This window comes from Pteropus alecto, unplaced genomic scaffold, assembly GCF_000325575.1.
Source record: "Pteropus alecto unplaced genomic scaffold, ASM32557v1 scaffold70, whole genome shotgun sequence".
Taxonomy (NCBI): domain Eukaryota; kingdom Metazoa; phylum Chordata; class Mammalia; order Chiroptera; family Pteropodidae; genus Pteropus; species Pteropus alecto.
Window position 1 is genome coordinate 899308 of NW_006431912.1, and position 21544 is coordinate 920851.

The 21544-nt window shown below is 40.6% G+C and overlaps 1 pseudogene; it reads left to right on the top strand.

Annotated features, from left to right (window-relative positions):
• The first annotated feature begins 5787 nt into the window (after positions 1-5787).
• On the top strand, positions 5788-5906 carry LOC112472600 (annotated as a pseudogene).
• The last annotated feature ends 15638 nt before the right edge of the window (positions 5907-21544 follow it).

A 21544-nucleotide genomic window follows, 5' to 3' on the forward strand; every position in this document is an offset into this window, starting at 1 on the left:
ATTCAGAAATAAATTTAACTGTGAAGGTGTAAGATCTATATAGTGAAAACTTTAGACATTGTTGAATGAAATTGAAGAAAACACAAATAAATGAAGAGAGATCCATGTTCTTGTAAGGAAGAATTAATATTTCTTAAATGTCCGTTTTACACAAAGTGATCTACAGATTCAATATAATCTCTATCAAAATTCCAATGGCATTTTTTACAGAAATAAATTCAAAAATTTGTATAGAACCACAATAGACCCTGAACAGCAAAATCACAAACAAAAAAGTAAAAGAGCAAAGCTGGAGGCATCACACTTCCTGGTTTCAAACTATATTACAAAGTTATAGAAATCAAAACAATATGGTTCTGACATAAAACCTGGGACATAGCCCAATGGAACAGAGGCGAGAGCCCACAAATAAACCCATTGCATATATGATCAACTAGTCTTTGACAATGGCACCAAGAACACACAATGGAGAAAGAATAGTCTCTTCCATAAATTTAAATTCTTAAATCATCCCAATTGAAGATGCCAAGAACCTAATTAATACATTTGGTTTTGAGAATCTCCCACACCCACCCCTTAGGAGGCAGAAGCAGCTTTCATTACAGAAGCCCAATGCTTCCTTTCCCAGTGTCCCTTGCAGCTAGGGTACAGGCATGTGACCTGGGCTCCACTGATGGGTGCACCCACATGAGAATTTAAATCTGAGGCTGGAAAAGCAAAAGGATGACTATGTGGAATTCATTCTGGGCAAGTTCCTGGCCGTATAGGTTCAAAGCCTGCTTTTTCAACCTTTGCAAGGATTCTGAGAATAAAGTCCTCTGTTTAACCAAGCCTGAGTTGGATTCTATTTTTGGAAACTGAAAATCTTGAGTGACATCACCCTGTCCTGGACCTTTAACACTTGACACCTGGCTGATTCTCCTGACTATTCTCTCATCTCCCAACCACAGATTAAGTTTGACTTTAATGCCTCCCCTTCCTGCACTGAAAAAAAAAAATGTGTTCTTTGCTTCCAATCACTAAAGTTGATCTCATATAACTTGACTTTTAAAAATAATTCTCATAGAAGATGATCACTTGGAAATCAGGAAAACAGAGTTTCTCCGTGGTCTGCAAGAGGCCCCAGATCAAAATGTCCTCTTCCCCCTCCCCTCAACCTTGGCCTGACCCCGCTCATTAGTGGTTTCATGAGAAACTATTCCTGACTTCTTGGCCTCGCATTCTATAAAGGTTAATCAGGAACAGCTACACAGGCAGGACTATTTCTAACCCTAGGCTTCATTGCTTTTCAGAGGAAGCTGACTGTGACTCAAATATAAAAAAGGAGAAAACTCCTTTTAAAATGTCACTTATATTATTACTCATAAACAGTGGATTGCCACTATACACAAGTAATAGCAGAACAAGTGTGGCCATGTGCACATCAGTGTCAGCCCAAGGGACTGGACAATCTATCCCAATTTCTTTCTGTTCATGTGAACTGCCAGGAGACTGAACAGGAAAATTTCATTTTCACTTTGATATTCCTTGTTGAAGATTCCAACCCAGTCAGCCCATCTCACATTGGGATCTAGATAGTAAAGAGCTTAATTTATCTATATCTAAGAGGTAGAACATGTGGCATAGTAAGTCCTCACTTAACATCCATGATAGGTTCTGAGACTTTAAGTGGAACAACATACACGCATATCTTCTTTTACTTCACTTCACTTTATTGTGCTTCACGGATGTTTTGATTTTTACAAATTGAAGACAAGGCCTGCCACCAACAAAATGATCATGACTCGCTTTCATGGGATACTCGCTGTACTGCAGTACTCACTTTACTGCAGTGGGCTGGAACCAAACCCACAATATCTCCAAAGTATGCCTGTGTAAAGAAATCGATTTCACCATTGGCTAGCTGATATAAACAAGAGTTAAGTTCCTACAGCATCTCATAATGTTATAACTAAACATTATTCGAGGATCTGCTGTGCCTAATTGCCTGAGTGAAGCTATCAGCATCTGCTAATCATTATGGTATTTTTTTATATCTTTGTTCTCACAACCAACCAACACCCAGTATTTCAATTAGCAGGAGGCTTAAAATTCATCTGGTTAAATTCCTTCATTTTATAGATAAGGAAACTGGAATCCAGAAATGTTAAGGGCCTGCCCAGGTCAGAGAGCTGCTAAAGCTCAGAGCCAGATAGAAGCCTGACCTTTTCTGGCTCTCAAACTAGGGTACTTTCAAACCTCAGGAATCTAACTCTCCAAATAACAAGGAAAAAATAGCTTCGGGTCTTTATTTAATAGATGGTCTTTAAAAATACAAAGATCATTAAATGTGTCTACAGAACTTATCCGTAATGGGGGGCGGGGAGTAGGAATAATGTGCTATTTACATATTCCTATAAAAAATAGGAATAATGTGCTACATTACATTATGTAACATATTATACTTATATAAAGCAGAAAATACTTTACATTTAAAATGCTTTTTGTTATAATAGCAATATAAAACCTAGAACCTTGTCCAAGGAGTTTACCTTGTAAAATGGACCATCTTTTGACAGTAAATGTGTCTACAAGTTAGTCTAACGTGATGATTCACAAAGAAATCTAAGTGCTAGTTGCAGAATCCGTTGCGTGTCTGTCCCTCTGTTTAAGGCCAAGTGACTGATGCAGTGACGTTGGCATTTCTGGACCGATACATGGCTTAAGAAAAGAGGGCAGTGCTGGGGCTATAGAATATGGCTATTCAGAGTCAAATTCTGCTCCATGACTTCTGTGTAATCTTGACACATTAGGTAGTAACTTCTCTGTGCCTCCATTTCCTTATTTGTAAAACGAGAAGAACACCAGTGAGGACTAATATATTTAGGATCTGGTAGGCAATGAGTGCTCAAAAAAGTTAGCAATTATTATTAATGAAGGAATCTAAACAGAGATCTAGGAGCTCACACAGGGCTTGTCTTTGGAATTACCTATTTCTAAATTTAGTGGGCTGGAAATTAAAAGTGCTCTGAAGAACCACTAGAGGGAGCACTCCGGTCAGACTGGAATGGCAGAGACTGGCGCCGGGGAAGCCACACACAGAGCTGCACGTACATTCTCACTTGGTACCAGTAAAATGCATGGCCTCGGAGAGAACCCAAAACCCTAAGGCTGAGGCCCATGGGATTGATAGATCACATGTTCATCTTGAGCTGAGGTTTCTGTTTTGGAAGGCCGTTAGAGTTAGTCTCTGAATTCTCTCTCCTTTTCAATTCAAGTTGCCTGGAGCTGCAGTTCTTCACTGTCGTCAGGACTCAGTCTCCAAAAGTGTTACTGATAATACTCTGAGATACTTTAATGTGAAGGAGATTGTGTGTGTGTGTGTCTGTTCTCTCAGAGTCAGTTATCACTTTATAATAACACCACAAATCTGTATTTCTGAGCAGCAAAGTTAAAGTGGATGTTGCTGGGAACATGCAAACTCATGGGAACTTCACCCACTGTGTGTTTTGAAAGACAAATTTTCCAGAAGTTCAGGACCCAGGCCTGGGGCAGGGAGAGCAATGCTCATCTCCAAATGGCACAGCAACTCAGAAAGGCACAGTCTGCAGCCTGTTTAGCTTCCTTTTAGGTCAATTGTATATGTTCTCTCTAGGACAAAACAAGAGAAGGGCCAAAATTGAAGGAAGCACTCATTGACATCCTGGCCGTCTTCTTGGCCTCACTCTGCTGCGGCCATGTACCCAAGCCCTGCTCAGGTACAGCTTCTGGTTTAATAATCCTTTATCTCCCCTTTTGAATCCAAAATGTTAGGGAAAAGTGTGATTTAGTCTTTTATTCTTCAGTTTGATTTCAGGACATCATTAGCTCTTCTAGAACATTTATTTTTTAAAAGTTAGCTATAATTTTTTGACTTAAAGTCTTTCTCTATCCTATCTTCCTTCTACTCCCAACTTCCAGCATCAGATTGAAGGTTTTCCCAGGCAAGTATCTTGCTCCTTGCTTTCCAAGGTTGAAAATATGGGGAGTCTCTTAATTGAAGACTATCCCCCTGAATTCCTGTTCTTCAGCACATCCAATCACTTAATTGCTGTTCTCAGCTGGTTTAATCAGGGTATTAAGCGCTTCTGACTTGGCAGGTGGAGGGATTCTGATGGAGGCAGAGGGAGATCATAAGCCCACTCCCAGGTCGAGTTTCAGAGCATCAAGCAGCCTCTGACAGAGCCTGTCTATTGTCATTTCTCTCTGAGAGGGTGCAGGCCTTGTATTAGGGTGAAGGGCCACTCCATAGGTCAACACAGTTTTCCATCCTCTAATCTGAGGGCAGAACCATTTCCCCACTGGCCTCATATCCAAGCTCTTTGACTTGGGGGTACAAATACCCTCTGGGCAGTCCCTGGCTTTCTGGGCAGCCAGTTTTCCAGGTTCTACCCATGGGAAGTCTGACTGGCTTTGCTGTGATTGTGCCCTTCCTGTGTGTGTCCCATCTTCTCCCCCATTTCCCCTTCTGACACTTGCTGGACCGACTGACCTATTCAGCCTCTCTTTGCCTCATAAAAGTCAGTTTTTTTAAAGCCCATTAACACCCTAACAAGAGTTCCTCTTAAGTCACCAGTGTCCCTCATTAGTGTCCCGTCATACAAGCCTCCTGTCATGCTCCTCTATGGGGATTCGTAGCTGAAATGTGTGGCATGTGTATAGTGGAAACGCAGTGGAAGGCAACCACCATCTTCCCCTCAGAAGTCCTGATGGTCTCCCCTTAATGTCTTAAAAATATGGGAACCTATAATTGCTTCTTGAAGTTGGGGCATCGTTGGATGTTTGTTTTCAACCATGCATCCTTTTTTCCTCCTTCAAAAACCATACCACAGGAAAGAAAGAAAAAAAAAGTACCACTTAGCCATACGACCTTGGATATGCCCTCCTGGAGGCAAGCCAGTGCCGATTTTGTCTTATTTGTCTAAAAACTCCTCCATCACCCACCTAAATTCTGAACTCATTCCTGGCCACTCTGGGATCTATACGCGGAGACCAGGAGACCAGTGGTGTTGGGATAGAAAAATAACAGGCTTCCTTTTAAAGTTTAACTAGCTCTGAAAAAAAAAAAGGAAAACACAAACATTGAGCAAAGCAGAATTATTACCTTTTGTCTCAAGTAGTAGATTATTGTCATTGATTTCAGGGTATCCGGAGTATATAATTTTGTCAGCCCTTTAACCACAGTTTTAGTTAATGAGATAAAATTGAGCAAATTTTTTAAAAGAGTGTGATAGATTCTCCTAGGCAGCCCCAAAATCTAGTGCTCGCTATGTCTCAAAAGCTACAATGACTCACTTCTGTGCTCAAAGAAACATCATTTGGGCAACCACTTCTGGCCACCAACAGAGAGAAACAAAGACTGAGAGACTGTGGATTTGTAGAGAAGTAGGGAGAATGTCTCTGCTTCACATTATCTGTGTACAAACACAGGTGGGGTAAACAGTTCCTCCCATACCTAAGGTACCAAATAGTGGACTTGTTAAACCTTAGGGATGGAAGCAACCTCAGAGAATATGTAGTCAAGCGTCTTCATTTTCAAGACGAAAATGATAAGCCTGTGATTACCCATAAGCAGAGCAGAGGGTGGAAGCTTGGACTCTGATGCAAGCTGCTCAGGCTTGAATTCAGACTCTCCAATTCCTAGTTGCTGTGTGACCTTGGCATGGTACTTAACAATTCTGTGATCAGCTTACTATAAAATGGAGATAATGGTAGCACTGACCTCTGAAGGCTATGAAAGTGAGTGGTACATTTAAAGGGCCTGGTGCTGTCTACAAACATACCACCCTGAACAAGCTTGATCTCGTCTGATCTCGGAAGCTAAGCAGGGTCAGGCCTGGTTAGTACTTGAATGGGAGACCACCTAGGAAGACCAGGTGCTGTAGGCATAAAAAATAAGAGATTGTAAGCTGACAAGGTCCTTGCAATCTGTGAGGTCAACCAAGAGTTGTCTAGCCTAAAAATAAATAAATAAAAATAAATAAAGGGCCTGGTGCTGAGTGAGCACTGGATACAGGCTGAGTTAATTTATTTTACAGTCCTAGCATAGAGCAAAATGCTGAGGACTTGGTTGCTGCTCAATAAATATATTAGGAATGAGTGAAGAATATATACTTTGCAGATAAAAGAAATGAGGCCAGAAATAGACATATAAAAAGGCGCTCAACATCATTAATCATCAGAGAAATGCAAAATTAAAACCACAATGAGATATCACCTTATATCTGTCAGGATAACTATCATCAGTAAATCAACAGACAACAAGTATTGGCAAGGATGTGGAGAAAGGAGATCCTACATGCACTGTTGGTGGGATTATAAATTGGTGCAGCCACTATATAAAACAGTATGGAGGTTCCTCAAAAAATTAAAAATAGAACTACCATATGACCCAACAATTCCTCTTCTGAATATTTATTCAAAGAAATCTAAAACACTAATTCAAAAAGACATAGGCACCCCTATGTTCATTGTAGCATTATTTACAATAGCCAAGACATGGAAGTAACCTAAGTGTCAATTGACAGACAAATGGATAAAGAAGAGGTAGTACATATATACAATGCTATATTATCCAGCCATAAAAAAGAATGAAATCCTCCCAGTTGTGACAACATGGATGGACCCTGAGTGCAGTATGCTAAGTGAAATAAGTCTGAGAGAGAAAAATACCATACGATTTCACTTATATATGAAATGTAAAAAACAAAATAAATGAACAAACAAAACAGAAACAAACTCAGAGACAAAGACAACCAATTGGTGTGCCTGAAGGGATAGGGTTGGGAGATGGGGGAAAAAGGGGAAGGCATTAAGAAGCACAAATTGTCAGTTATAAAAACAGTTCTGCGGTTGTAAAGCACAGCATAGGGAATGTAATAACTATATTTGGGGTCAGGTGGGTACTAGACTTATCAGGGGAATCACTTTGTAAATTATGTAAATGTCTAATCACTATTCTGTACACCTGAAACTAATATTACTATAACTGAAAAAATTATACCAAAAAAAAAAAAAAAAAACCTTAAGGAAAGAAATGAGACTAGAGAAGTTATGAGACACGTACAGAGTTACAAACCTAATGAAAGGTGAAATGGTTCCCCAAACCCAGATCCTGGCCCCCGTCCTCTGATGCAGACCCTTGATGTCACCTGGCCAGTTCCTGCCTCTAACCCACACTCTGCAGAGCCAAAGACCCTCCCTTACTTGGCACATGGGAGACTGTCTGCAGATTTAACCCAGCTTTAACCCTGCTCCTTCAGTGACTCCCACGTGACGAGTCACTGAAGAATCTTTTCTGTGACACTCCAGGTAGAAAACCCTCGTCTGCTCATCTCCAGCTCCTTCGTTTTTAGACCAAGTTGCCAGCCCAGCTGCCTCTGCTCTCCTGCGAACTCCCACAGGGCTGTCACGGAAGCCTGAGGATCCCAATATCTTTGTTCTTTCTTTGTTCTGAAGGTGATTATTTCTGCAGGGCCCTCCTTCCAGCCCTCTCCTCTCTCCCCACTCCTATTTGGTATTCTGATGAAATTCTGTCTCTAAAAGCAGGGACTCCCGCTGTGTGTGTGTGTGTGTGTGTGTGTGTGAGTGTGTGAGTGTGTGCGCGCGCGCGTGCATGCTCTCCCCTTTTCCTTCTCTCCTCTCATCCTCCCTCCCTCTCTCAGATGTCACTTCTCTTCTTTCCTTGCCTGCTTTTCTTTGCCTGTTCCTCTTCACTTATTTTCTCCCTCTGTGCTATAAAGGGAAGGGGGAGACTTCTAGCAGTTAGCCATCAGCTCCTTGTTCCCCAATGCATCCCAACGAAATGGGGACAGTCCTGATATCGTATTCTAGGACTATTAAAATGTCTTCTTTGCTGTTTCATTCCACAGCGGGCAGATTAAGGGCACGGGCATCTGTTGGGAAGCATAATTGTCATTGTCCAGTTCCATTTTCCCAAGGAGCGGCCTCCTCTGACGTTACTGCGAGTGACCTTGAGCTGCCCCAGAAAAATCACTGTGTCTGTTCTAACATTCTGGCAACTATAACTCCCCCAGAGGAGCAGTTGGTCAAGGGCGAATAGGATCAAGAGTAGCAAAAATCACGTCATTCTCCCGGTAAAGAAGAGTAGGCTCTGCTCTCTGTGGCTAAGTAGCAAGTTTTTGTTTTTAAAGGATAATTTCTTTTTCAGGACGCAAAGTTTAGCTCTAAGGTAACCTTATTCTGTGATGACACTCTGGACCCAGGGGGAGAGATTGCTCAGGCCTGCTCCATCCTGGCCTTTTGCTTTTTGGCGATGCATGTGGATAAGCTGAACTCAGGAGGCAGGACCCTTTCGCAATGTGTTTCCGTCTTAGTCACACTGTGCCCTTTAAATCCAGATTTGTATTTGAGTGTCCCTCTGCAGCCATCTGTTGTCTCACCTCTCTCCTTTGACTCCTCCACCCTTTTGTTGCCTGTGGGCCACTCTCTCCTTCAGGCGTTGCCACGTGAGCTCACCTTTCTCTACTGAATTGTTCCGTCAGCCTGAAGGGGAGACCTCTGATACAGCTAACAGATGGCTGCCCCAGGAACAATGGGATCGACGCTGCAGGTCAAAGGCATCACCACCAGGTGGCACCTGACTAAGCTCTCTGCATGTCTCTTGCTCTGAAGAGAAATTTCTGACGGGTTAAAAAAAAATCAGTGGAAAGTAGCACGAGAGGTCACTTAGCCCAGCAGCCTCCAAATATATATTTTTTTACTTCTTGCCTCAAAATATTATTTTTATTTTTCACCTACATAACTTTTTGCATTTATTTATTTGTCAAATATATATATGTACTAGTATCAATCTATATTAAATACTAGTAAAACTTAATAAAATTGTTTAGATAAAAATCAAAGTGTATATAAATATAAATTTTCTAATATTTTCTTCTGTATTACAATAGATTCTTCCATACACCTCCCAGAGAGATCACTGATCTAGTTCATATTTTCTTTCTCCAAAGGACCACATTTCAATAAAACAAGTATGTTTTGAGCTTTTACTATGTACTCAGAACTGTAGAAGGAATTAAGAATTATTCAAAAAGGAATAAAACATAGTCTATCTACAAGTTGCTTAATTTGGCTGTAGAGGCAAGATATAGCAAAAGACATAAAAGATTTAAAGACAATGTAAAACACTATACATGTAGCAGCCAGAATACTTAACCTGCAAACAATAATAACCCACTCTTACTGTTCGAAACAAAAGGAATTTTATTAGGTGCCTACAGAATCTCCTACAGGGCCAGTAAGCAAGCCAGAATTAGAGGCTAAGCAGCAGCCAGAAGAAATATCAACCACCCAAGGGCTGTTCTGGTAGAAATTAGTGGTACGATTGTCTGTCACTCAGCACCAATGCCACCAGGGACCAGAGAGTACAAACTCTATTAGAGATGCCAGGGGGAATCATAACCTGGCCACCATGGTTGCAATAAGAGCTAAGTTTGCTGCATGCAGTCGCTGCTTCCAGAACCAGGCTTCAAGGACGTCTTTGACTCTTCTGACTCTAATGTGGAGAAAGCGACAAAAAGCTGGAGCCGACATTGACTGAGCCAGTCCACAGGATCCACCTCATTGCAATAGAGCCTACTTGAGAAGGAAGGCTAATGAGTGCCTTGAGCTCTAAATGAAGAATGCTAGGATGCTAGTCAGGACCTGTCGGCTGTCACCTCAGACTTTAGGTGAATCTCAGCCTGAATCAGCCATGAGTTCCTGCTATAATAAACAAGCTCTAGACTTCCTATTTAAGGCAATTTCACCTGAGTTCCCAAGGTTCCTTGAGTTTTTTTGAATGTCTATTATTCTTCTCCCAAAGTGCACACCTGACTTTCAGCCACTGCTGCATTTTAACCACCAATGTCTCGTTTGTCTTCTGTTCTTACTTACCTGCCTGACTTTTGAGCTCAATTTTTGTACTGACCTCCATTTCTTCCTGTTCCCTGGCTCCTCCTTGCAAACAAATATTTGATTCCTCCCTTCACCTAATGTTTTGCTTTTATCCTATCCTTTGTTTTTGGTGTCAGTATTATCCCCAGATTTTGCCTGGATCCCAACTTACTCTTTATCTCTTTAATATATATGGGCTCGGCACCGGCAAAAGACCCAAAAGGAGTCGGGCTCTGGGCTTAGGTGATATAAAGAACTGGAAGAAGGAGATTCTTCATGAGGACATCTGAGTACAGGCGTGCTCTTTGGCTGCCCTGGAAAGAAGGAAGAGTGGCTAGTAACAGGGGTATGGAAGGGCCTGTATAAGCAGGAAAAAAAAAAAAAATTTAAGGAAAGTGAGGTAATTGCTATGATTTCCCAGAAACTGAATATACCTTGATGCCTTCATTAGATTGAGGTGATATAACACAGAGAACCCAAGCAAAAGTGGTTTAAATAGTTCAAAGCTTATTTCTTTCCCATAAAAACCCAAGCTGACAGTGAAGCTCTAAAGCTCTGCTCCTTGAAGTTGCCAAGAGTCCAGGCTTCCAACTCATGGCTGCCACCGGCTTGTCTACCAAGAAGAAAGGAACAGTAAGGGAGGGTTCATTCTTCCCTTTAGAGGCCCCATGAGGAGACTGCATGCTTCACTTCCTCTCACATCCAGTTGATCATAAGGTCATCACCTGGCAACATCGAGCTGCAAGGAAAACTGGGAAGCATGGTTTTCACTGGCTATGTGCCCAGCTAGAGCCATGTGCCCAGCTGTTTCTATGTGAGAATGAAAGAATGAATATTGGAGGAGAACCAGCACAATGTGGACTAGGCTATGACTAGGCTGTGAGAGCAGTTCTCAGGGAAAGATTTCTACTGTCTTATGGATGAGGTTAGCCCAGAGGGTCTTCCCTAGAATGAGTGGGGGACAACTGGAAGCCAATGCCTTCTTAGAAAACATTATAATTATTGACATGCATGTTCCCTCTTATGGATTAGATAAAGGAGAATGCAAGGTAACCTTGCACCACTACACTCCACTCCAAACCATAGCCTGGGGTGAAAGCCTAGTAGAGCCCTTCAGAGCACTGTGCATCTAGCATAGGTCTTGAATCAAATCTCAGCTCTCCCATTAACCATCCATGTCATCTTGAGCAATTTCCCTCCATCCTTATGCCCCCATCTCCTTCTTCATCTCTAAAAGAGATAGCAGTGGTACCTCCCTCATGTAGTATTCTGTTCTGAGGATTAAATGAACTAATGCATGTTTATAGTACCTGATACATAGTAAAGACTCAAAAAGTTCTTGGCCATTATTATATAATTTTATATATATACACACACACATACGTACACACACACACACACATACGTACACATACACATATATCAAATAGAAACTATAAACACAGAAACTCGCCCTCACCCCCAGTCCCCACTTTGATCTGGCAAAGAAGAAAGAGCAGATTTATGCCAAGTTTCTTTCCTTGGCTTCCATATCCCAGGCTCCACTGTGGGAGAAAGAGTAGTGCCAACAAGAAGGGCAAACAGCAAGATGCAAACGTATAGAAGCAAGAGTGAGCATGGGTTTTGGAAAATAATGAAAATCCCAGACCAACTAAAATGGAAAGTTCATGTTGGAAGTTAGTAGAAAACAAATTTGGATAGTTTAATTCATTCACTCATTGATAAACACTGATAAATGTGAAACCATCTAACAATGAAACCCTCCGATTGTTTAAAAGTCATTTGAGAAAGACATTCTCAGTACCAGCAATGGCAGCAGGAAGACTTGCTACCCTATTTGTAATTAGCATCATCAGGGGCATTATCAATAATCCTATGCTCTAATACCCAAGGTACTCTTAATATCATGGTGTACATTGCTACCTCCTGACCCAAAGTATCGGGAAAACCTTGAAAACCTAACACCCATGTTCTTTACGCTCTCAGCCGCTTACTGCATTTGTTAATTATCTATAAGAGTAATTCTCAGTGGTAGGAAAAGGAGGAAGAGAGGAGTAGCTTTAAGTCCCCCTTAGAGGAACTTCTCAGAATTGTTTGGGGAGCTTTTCAATTGCACACTACACACACCCCCTCAGAGAGAGTAATACCCACTTACCTACTTACTAATGATGTGAGAGAGCAGGCTCCTACAAGATCACAAGAATGGATTTACATATCTCTTTCTAGCTCTATGTTCAGTAGCATCTCATTGGTAGCTTGAAATCATATGTGGTGGGTATATATACATGGAAATTGGCAACCACTACACATCATGGCTCTCCCTGCCCCCCACCCTCAGAGAGCTACTTTTTAAACATTTATAAACATACTACTGCAACAAACTTTGAGGGTTCATGTTACCAAGGATTATGTATTATATCTGCCTCCTGGCATATTTGAGTGGAAAAAGATCGAGAATCCAATGTTCTACAATATGTGGAGAACTATGCCGTGTACTGCAAGGCCTCTGTTCTACAGAAGGACCAGATGTTTGATGACTTCAAGCAGAGTGATGAACTCAGTTCTGATTCCAGGAAGCAGCCCTGTGCAAAACCACGTTGGGTAGAGATACGAGGAGTATCAGACACATCATCTGTCCTAGTGATACTTTTGATTTGGATGATAGACAAAGTATAGATCATAAATCAGTGAGCGATATATAATATACAATAATAGATGGAGAGGCGTCAAATAATTGGTGTGCATACTAAGTGCTCAAAGGACGTGGAGGAAGGTTGATTGACTACTATGTGCCACATGCAGTGCTAGGCTCTGGGAACCCAAATGAGCAAGGCAGACCTGATTGCTGACCTTGGGTTGCTCACCATTCAGTGTGGTGCCTCTCAGGGTATGGCCCAGTGACCACCTGCATCAGAATCATCACTAATGGTAATAGCTATCATGTATTAAGGGCATGTTATGTGCCAACCACTGAAATAAGTGCTAATGTGTTACAATTTCATTCTCAGACTAATGCTATATCTAATCTCTTATTATTCTTATTCCTATTTTATGGATTCGAAAATTGAGACAAAAGAAGCTAACCTCCTGGCCCAACATCACACCATTAGGAAACAGCAGAGCATAATTCAAAGCTGAAAGTCTGGGCTCAGTACCCAGGCCATAAACCTATACTAAAAAGACTTGTTCTCGGGGTCCAGAGTAACTGAAGCAGAATCTCTGGGACCAAATGTCAAAAATGTTACATTTTTAATTAGATCTCTAAGTGATTATGATACTTACAAATATTGATACCCAGTGCCCTGGAGATAAAGTCAGTCAATTCAACAAGCAATCATAATAAAAATAACACTTGTTAAGTGTCACAGAAAGATGCTAAGGGAGTGCTGAGCTTCGATCCAGGAAGGCTTTCTAGGGGACTTGTTCACACTTGCTTCAAAGGTAGGTGTTCACCAGGTACCAAAAAATTAAGAAAGCTTTCAGACTGAGATAACATATTTGGATAGTAGGGCCAGAGGGAGGAAAGTTAATGACCTTTGAAGAAATCTAAGAAATCCACTACAGCCAGAAGGTAGGGTGGTGGAGCCCTTGCCTAAGAGAAGAGACGAAAGTACCAGGCAAAGGTGACCCTGGGCCTCCTGCAGAAAGTTGTGCTGTTTGTGCCCAACATAACGTTAGTTTCTGCATCTACCAGGAAAAGGCCTTTGTGTAATTCAACTCCCACCCACATACCTTTATGCAACTTGCACAAAGATACCATCCATCTTTCAGTGGTCCTCAGTGGGATATCAGTGACCCTAGGTCAGATCAGGATGAGGCTTATTTATAAGCTTGGAAGTTTGGACAATGGGTAACTATTGCAGGATTTTTAAAAGGGGAGTGGCATAGTTGGATTTAGGTGAGTCAGAAGGCACATTCTGACTGGGAAGTTCACAGATTTCTACAGAGCACACTTCTATGAACACAAGGGTTGTAAATAGGACGCCACCCTGGCTGCTCTGGTCCTAAGGCTGCAGATTCATTCCCACCATTGGGACACTGAGTTTCCTCCCGATACACTCCTAGAATATCATCCTACTCCCATCCCCTATCTCCCACCCTTTTGCCCCACCCTCCTTGTTTAAATGCTAAATTCTTACTCAGGATGACATTTAATCCTTACAACTACATTTCCCAGGAAAGAAATAGAGGATCAGAGAGGTTAAGTAATGTGTCCTAGGTCACACAGATGCAAAAGTAGAATTTGAGGCCAAATATTTTTTGTTCTAAAGCTCTTGCTCCTGCCACTGCACTCAACTTCTTCCAAGTCCATGAAAACAGGATAAAGCCAGATTCTCCTAGGATTCCTAAGTGGTAAAATCCACATAGGGAATTCAGAAGCACTCAATTTCCTCCTTAACCTTACAAGCCACAGAAAGCTGTGAATGAATCAAAACTACTTATATCACACAGAACACAAATGAATCTGGCTTAAGCCAGGAATTTAAATAGCTCACTTAACTAAAAAGTCTAATTTTGAGCCCAGAGGGTCATAAGGGTTTAGTCACTCTCACTGCATCTCAGCTTTGCTTTCTGGTCCCTTTATCTGAAGATAAACTCTCCCAAGATGACAAGGGTAGATACTAGCAACTCTAGTTTATCTCTTACCTGCTTAGGCACCTCAGTTGAAAACGATGCCTTACGTTGGATTCAGAGAAAGTTCTGGCCCGGGACCTCATTGGCTAGGTCTGGGCCCTGTGCTAGCCAATAGAGAGAGGATGCAGTGAGTCCAAGTTGATCACAGGGTCTGAGAGTGGGAAAGTAACATCCCACAAAGGAAACTGAGATGCTGTTACCAAAGGAAGAACTAGATAGTAGACAGAAGAAATCGTTTTTGAGAACTCCACAGAATTTTATAATCTCTGCTATTTAGGCACAGTAAAATCATACTGGCTTCACTTTTACTATAAACTTCTAGACCTCTCTAATATCAGTGATAATTTGAGACCCTTCTTAATAAAAATTGCCAGTGGAAAAAAATGTCTGAAATCCTCTTTTTGGTTTCGTTCACTTTAACATAAGAAACAAATTGAAGAAAATTCAAAGGGAAGTAGAGTCACTGATTACAATGAAAATATTAAATAACATACTTAAATAATTGGAAATTTAATAAGAAAGTAACAAACATGAAAGATGAGAAGATGATTTAGTTTAACAAAGATCTGAGGCCAAAGAAAATGAGCAATGTTGAAGCACGGAAGGAAAGAAAAATTATTTTGAAAACAGATATCAGAGAAGGAAAAACTACTCAATGATAGATGTTTCAAGAAAGTAGAAATCCATCAACTTAATCAAAATTTCTATGCTAAAATTGCTGAGCTATCAAGAATGCTGCTTTTTCCAACATGACAGATGATAGAATAAGCCAAGCAAGAATGAAAATTATTTTACTACACTAACTGGTTCCTTATCACCATGACAACATCATAAATGGAAAACAATGATGTTGATAATGTCATAATCTAATTATTTTTCTCCTCCACCTTCATTATTTTTCAGTGTTCAGAATGATGACAATAAATTTCCTTTATTTACTTTATTCCACACAGAGTTTTCTTAAAGTTGATGGAAACTATAGGTGTTATTCTGTATAGTACTTGATTCAAAGATAATAAATTATTCAGGGTAATTTTTAAATGATGTGAGAGAATATAAGGAGAAGAAAATACTTTTTCCATGACTGAGTTAACAGCACTTTACCATTTGGAAATAATTCCATCTAGCTGCACATGAGAGGTCCCTCACACAGGCTCAGATTTGTCCACTATCTGTCTTAGAAGATGCACACTGACCACTGCAGATTTAGATACCTTAATATATGATGATTTAAATTTTTTTAGGATAACAAAAATAGATGATAATATTAATTGAATCATAATTATTATCATTATCTTTGAAATCATCAGAAAAGGTTTTAAGTGCTTTCTCTGTGCCAGGCACCTCGCTAAAATCTGAAAAAATTAGGCTTAGAAAGCTCGAGTTATTTGCTAAAGGGGATAAACCTAGGAAGCAGCAAAACCAAGACTCCCACATTAGGCTGATCATTCTGGTTAGCACCCCACATCAATGGAGACAAACCACAGGTTAAATGCATATTGGGACCAATTTAGCCTCACAATATTCTAAGGCCAAAGAGTTTTCTTGTCCTTTGCCATTGAAACAATTACTGACTGAGCAAGAGTATGTTTTCAGCTACTAAAAGTGCAACTCATGATGTGTATAGATGGTAAGCAGCAGCATCCTCTTTATGCGTGAAGCCTAATATATGATTATTTTATATTCATCAATTTATATTATCTAGAAATTTAATGTATTGACTGCCTATTCTGTGCAAGGTACTAAGCCCATAGCTTCAGAAAGAATAATTATAAGATGTAGCCATTATTTCAAAGAGCTTACAATATGGAGCAGAAGTAGGAGAAGCTTAGGTGAGACCTCTATGAGTAAACCCAGACATAATTATGATGCAGGGTGGGGCAAATTTCTCTGAGTGGGGTCTCAAGTCCTACATCAACAAAGAGAGAGGGTCCTTGACTGTGCGTAAGAAGGAATTCAGGAGCAAGCCAGAGTTCAAGACAAAAGGAAAGTTTATTAGAGAAGAAATAACGCTCTACAGACAGAGACATGGTCTCCTCTCAGAGACAGAGAATGAGACACCCCAAGTGTATGAGGAATTGAGCTTTATATCTGTTAATCTGTTTTTCCTTTCAGGATATGGGTATGCAGACTTAAAGGCACAGGGAGATAGCGGTTAGTAATCTCAGCAGAAATCTTCCCTTAGGTTCCCTGTGGTCCAGCCATATGCTGATCAGTCAGGTTCCCGTGTCAGGCAGGACGTAGCTGACTCTGAATGAAATCTGGTTTAATATTGAGTCAATTTGTCTAGTTCTCATGCCTTTTTCCTATATTAATTAGAAGAACACTATAAGAGAGCTATAGTGTATAAACCAAGTGTTACAGGAGTTTAAAGAAAGGAATCCCATCCATTCATGGAAAGGCTTCGCAAAAGATATCCGATTGATGTGGCCCTTGTAGATTTGACAGGATGTCAGCATTCACAAAGGAATGGAAAAGAGGGTGCATCAGACAGAAAGAACAGCATAAGAAAGGGCAAGCAACCTGTGAGTGTGTGCTCTGGCACACACACTCCTGATGAACAATATATTGTAATCTAATTGGGAATAAATGTGTTTATGGGGAATAATGAGAGGCAAGTATAGAAATATAGTTTGCAAATACTGTGCTAGTCCTTCACGGTCAAGCTTAAAGAATCGGGCTTGCTTTGCCAGGCAATAAGGAAAATATGCAACCCACTGAGCAGGGAGCAATTGGATTGGATTAAAAAACAGTCTACTGGAATCGTTACCAGGTTTTTACGACAACCAACAAAGTATTTAGGCCAGTGCTTCTCAAATTTTAACATACCCAAGACTCACCTAGGGAACTTGTTAAAATGCAGATTTGGATTCAGTAGTTCTAATATGGAACCTGAAAGTCTGCATTTGTACCAATCTTCCATGTGAGGTCAATGATATTTACTTTTAAACCTAACTCAAAAATGTAAGTCTATAGAAAATGATTCATAAGACATTTTAAAGCATTTTACCATCAGTTGTTATTCCCAGTTCTTTGCCCAGATACTTTTTCATTATTTTGCATTTTCAACTGCAAATCTGAAATTTCCACACACATCTCCTCGCCATGTTTTTAACTCTTTAAATACAATCTTGAAAGAGCAACAGCAGCAAGTAGATTAAATGAGGTCATTTAAGCAATTTGCGGTTTCAGCCACAGATTTTTGTTATCTTAGAAGGAAGTAGAAAACATGTGGATATATAAATAGAGGTGTAGAACACAAGTTCACAGAAATTTATTCTCTCACTGTATAAGGATGAGCTCACATTTAGAACACAGAGCCCCAAAGCCAGTTACTTTAGTGAGAAGTGGGATACTGGTTACACTGAGGACAACTTAAGAAATTTAGGTCTTTCTATCACTTGCTGTGGACCAGATGCTGGGGCGTTGGCCTCTAGAGCAAATTAAACTGAAGACATTTAATAGAAACCTAAATCTGAAGGGCTGAAATAGAAAGCACAGCAGAGTACTTGAAACTAGGTCAAGGAGGAAACTCTGATGAAATGGCTGATTTTTCGAACATTATAATTCATTATATCAGTCATTTTCAAAAGGAAAGCATGTTTTCCCAAATGGTATCCTTCCTGACCCTAAAATAAATATGCAAGCAGTCATGCGTAGAGAAATATAAGAGCAATATCCAAGCCGGCCATGCATGCCTGGCCTCTCTGCCCTGCCCAACTTCCTGACCCTGCCTCTTCTGAGATATACTGCAACCCGGCCACATGGTGCAATGAAGGTAGGAACAAACCAGCCTGTAATGAGAAACACCCATAAAGAAACAGATTAATTTATAGGTTAAAGTCATTATAATTTAATCCATTTTAGATAGATCGTTTGAACAGATGGTGACAGTGTGCAAGCATAAGCTCATGTCAGTCTCTTGCCTCATGTCCACTCACACATTAAGGAAGAGATTAGCTAAATGCAACCAGTAATCATTAGAGGAGGTTTCTCCTACACTTCCTTAAATCCCATTTGGCATTCTTTTACTTGAAATACCATTCCTGATGAGTAAAGAAATAAAATTTTCCCTGTCCAACCTGAGTATTTCCTTCAAAGGAACTGAATGGATCACAAAAATAAAATAAAACAAAGTGAATGAGCAATCATTCTTATGCCAGATAAAAATATATGGGACAAGATGCTGTTAAAACCATGAGTATTTTTTTATTGAAAACTGTGTTTCTGGCAGATAGTCCTTGTGTGAGACTTCCAGTCCCTTGGAGAAAAGCTGCCTCACTGAAGTAAGGAGCCCTGAGCAGTAATTCCAGAAGTATTGACAATGTTCAGGCCATGTGACCAACTCTGGCACTAAAATGACGAGTCCCCAGACTGGCCTGGGACCTGTGATGTGGTTTCAAACAGAAAGGTCTCTGTAAAGAGAAATGGGGATAATTAGGTGGCCAGTCAGATCTTCTTTAAGAACCGAAACTGAAAAATGTGGAGAGAATCAGCAGAAGGGAGAAAAGCAGGAAGACACAAGGATAAGCAGAAACTGAAAATAGTGAAATCAAAGGAAAGAAAAAATGCAGAGTGAAAAGACTTTGTGTCCTGCTGCTGGGGCATCCGGAGGTGTGTGTCTGGGGATCCAAAAGCCACCCTGACCCCTCCTGGGCTGCGTGGCTGAGCTTTACCAGCCTTCCCCTCTCTTCATGGAGCCTGTTGATTCAACTCTTCATGAGTTTCCATAAGACCCAGTTATTGGCTGAGATTCTCATGGGCAACACTTGAAACTCCATTCACCAACCCATATAAATGAAAGAGATCAAATGCTTAACTAACTGGAAGAAAGGAGGAAAAGGGAGAGAAGAAAGAACAGACGGGAATGCAGACTCTGAAAGAAAAATTTGAATAGTTTCAAAAACTTGTTCCTGAGTAGGTGTTCTATCATCTCTGCTAGGCAAGACCCTTGTATTCCAGAGACCCTTCACTAAAAATGATCAGCAGATCATTTGAAAAGAAAAAATAAAAGGGTCAGGTATGTTGTTATTTCTTAAAATTATTTCCAATTATTTTTATTACAGTTTTGATAAATTTCAGTGTATCCAATGGCCTTCTCAGTCTCCTTTTTTAAACTTGGAAATCAATTTGATTCTATTTTGCCACGTCTTATCATCCAGAGAAAACGAAGAGATTCAATAAACTATTACACACCCACCTCCATTAAAATTCTAAAAAACAGAGAAAGAAATAAACCTTCATTTAGTTTCATGCCTCATACCTCTCTTCCACTCAATTCGTTCCCAAACTGCAAGCTCAGGACTTCAGGTATGATTGCAGTGAGGCCAGAAAGAAAAGATAAAAAGTTCCCTCAAACCCCAGGGTTATTCCTAGATTAAAGGAAAATTTTTCTTTACAAAATATCTTTGTTGTTGTTACTTCATGACAGCTCTCCCTGCTATTTGAAGTCTTTCATGTCATCATCTAAATGCAGCCTGCATCATTGGTGAGCGCAGTCACTGAAATTTCTCCAGTGGGCTGTCATGAGGAGAGGATACTTGAAGAGTCTCAACGCAATTGTCTCTGGCTACTGTGACTATAGAGATCACCATGGCAACATGAGGGGGTAAAGAAGAGCAGTGCTGTTGTGCCCTGATGAGGTGATGCTACAGAAAAAGTCCTGTGCTCTCAGACTCATCCTCTCCTACATCCTGTGAGGCCTCTCCCTATCTCTTGCTGCTGGGAGTCACCCTTTCCCTCCTGGTATCTAGACTGTATTCAACACAGTGGAAAATGCTATGTATAAAATAGATACATCAGAAAGTCATCAACTATTCATCTGAACATTCTTAAAACACTATATAGGCCTCACATGGAGCCCTAGGAGAAAGGAAGCATCTAAGAATTTGAAATTATTTTCCCATATGCCAATCTTTCAATCCCTTGAATAAATAAAAGTTAGCAAGACCTTAGGTTTTATGGGGCATAGCATCCTGTTCTTAAGACTTCTCAAGACTTTTCTTTTAATCATTATCAAAATTCTAAAGACTATTAGAGTTTCTTGTTCCTATTAAAGAATGGATTGTGATTAGGTGTTGATAGAGAATAGTGCCTACTTCTGGAGAGGAGATCTGATAAAAGCTAACATGGTTTGCTTCCTTCATAAGAGTTTTACTCTCTCCTTTGCCTCAGAGAAAGCAAAAATTTCTAAATTGGCAAATTTAACTCAAAAGGATTAATCAGTCCCTCTTATTTGACCTTTTAGCTTGGCATGAGACAGTATGTATACTACCTCTGAGTCTGAACTCTGGGTTCCCTTAGCCTGCATGGCATGGCAGCCTAACAAATCTCAATCGGGTTGAAAAACAAACATGACCAATCAGCACAGTAACCGGGGAATGATACTCAGCTCAGAGAAAGCTTTTAAAAAGCGTTACACGAAGGTGGCAACATGTTCTCACGGGCCTGTAGAAGGACCTCTCCAAGGCAAGGGAAGTCTATGGACTTAAGGAAGCAATCTGTGGGAGTTTGTGACCACATTGGGATCCTTCTTTGAACCTTAGATGAAAGGCATGATCCAAACATGGCCCAGATGAAACCAGGCCAGTGGTTTTGTTTGTTCTTCAGGCAGACAGGACAAAACAGGGAAGTATCTGAAGAGGTGTGAATTCCGCTTTTCATGTGGGGAGATGTGTGATCTGCAAAGCCTAGATTTTGATCATTTAAATCCAACACTTCTGAGCAAGTCCTTGAAACTTAGAAAATGCCTCATGAATTTTCAAAACATTTCTGAGACATGCTAGACTGCTGCATTTGCTGAAGTCAGCCGGTTGCAAGAGCCTGGGCAGAGACTGGGGACAGCAAAGCATGGAAACCACAGCCACAGAGAGGGGCTAGGCCTACATGCCCAGTTTCAGTGACCCTAGCACACAACACCCTCAGCTCTGCTCTTAACCAGGATTTCCCAGATTCTTGATGTTCACAGATGAGTAAAGATAAATGAAAGAAAGTG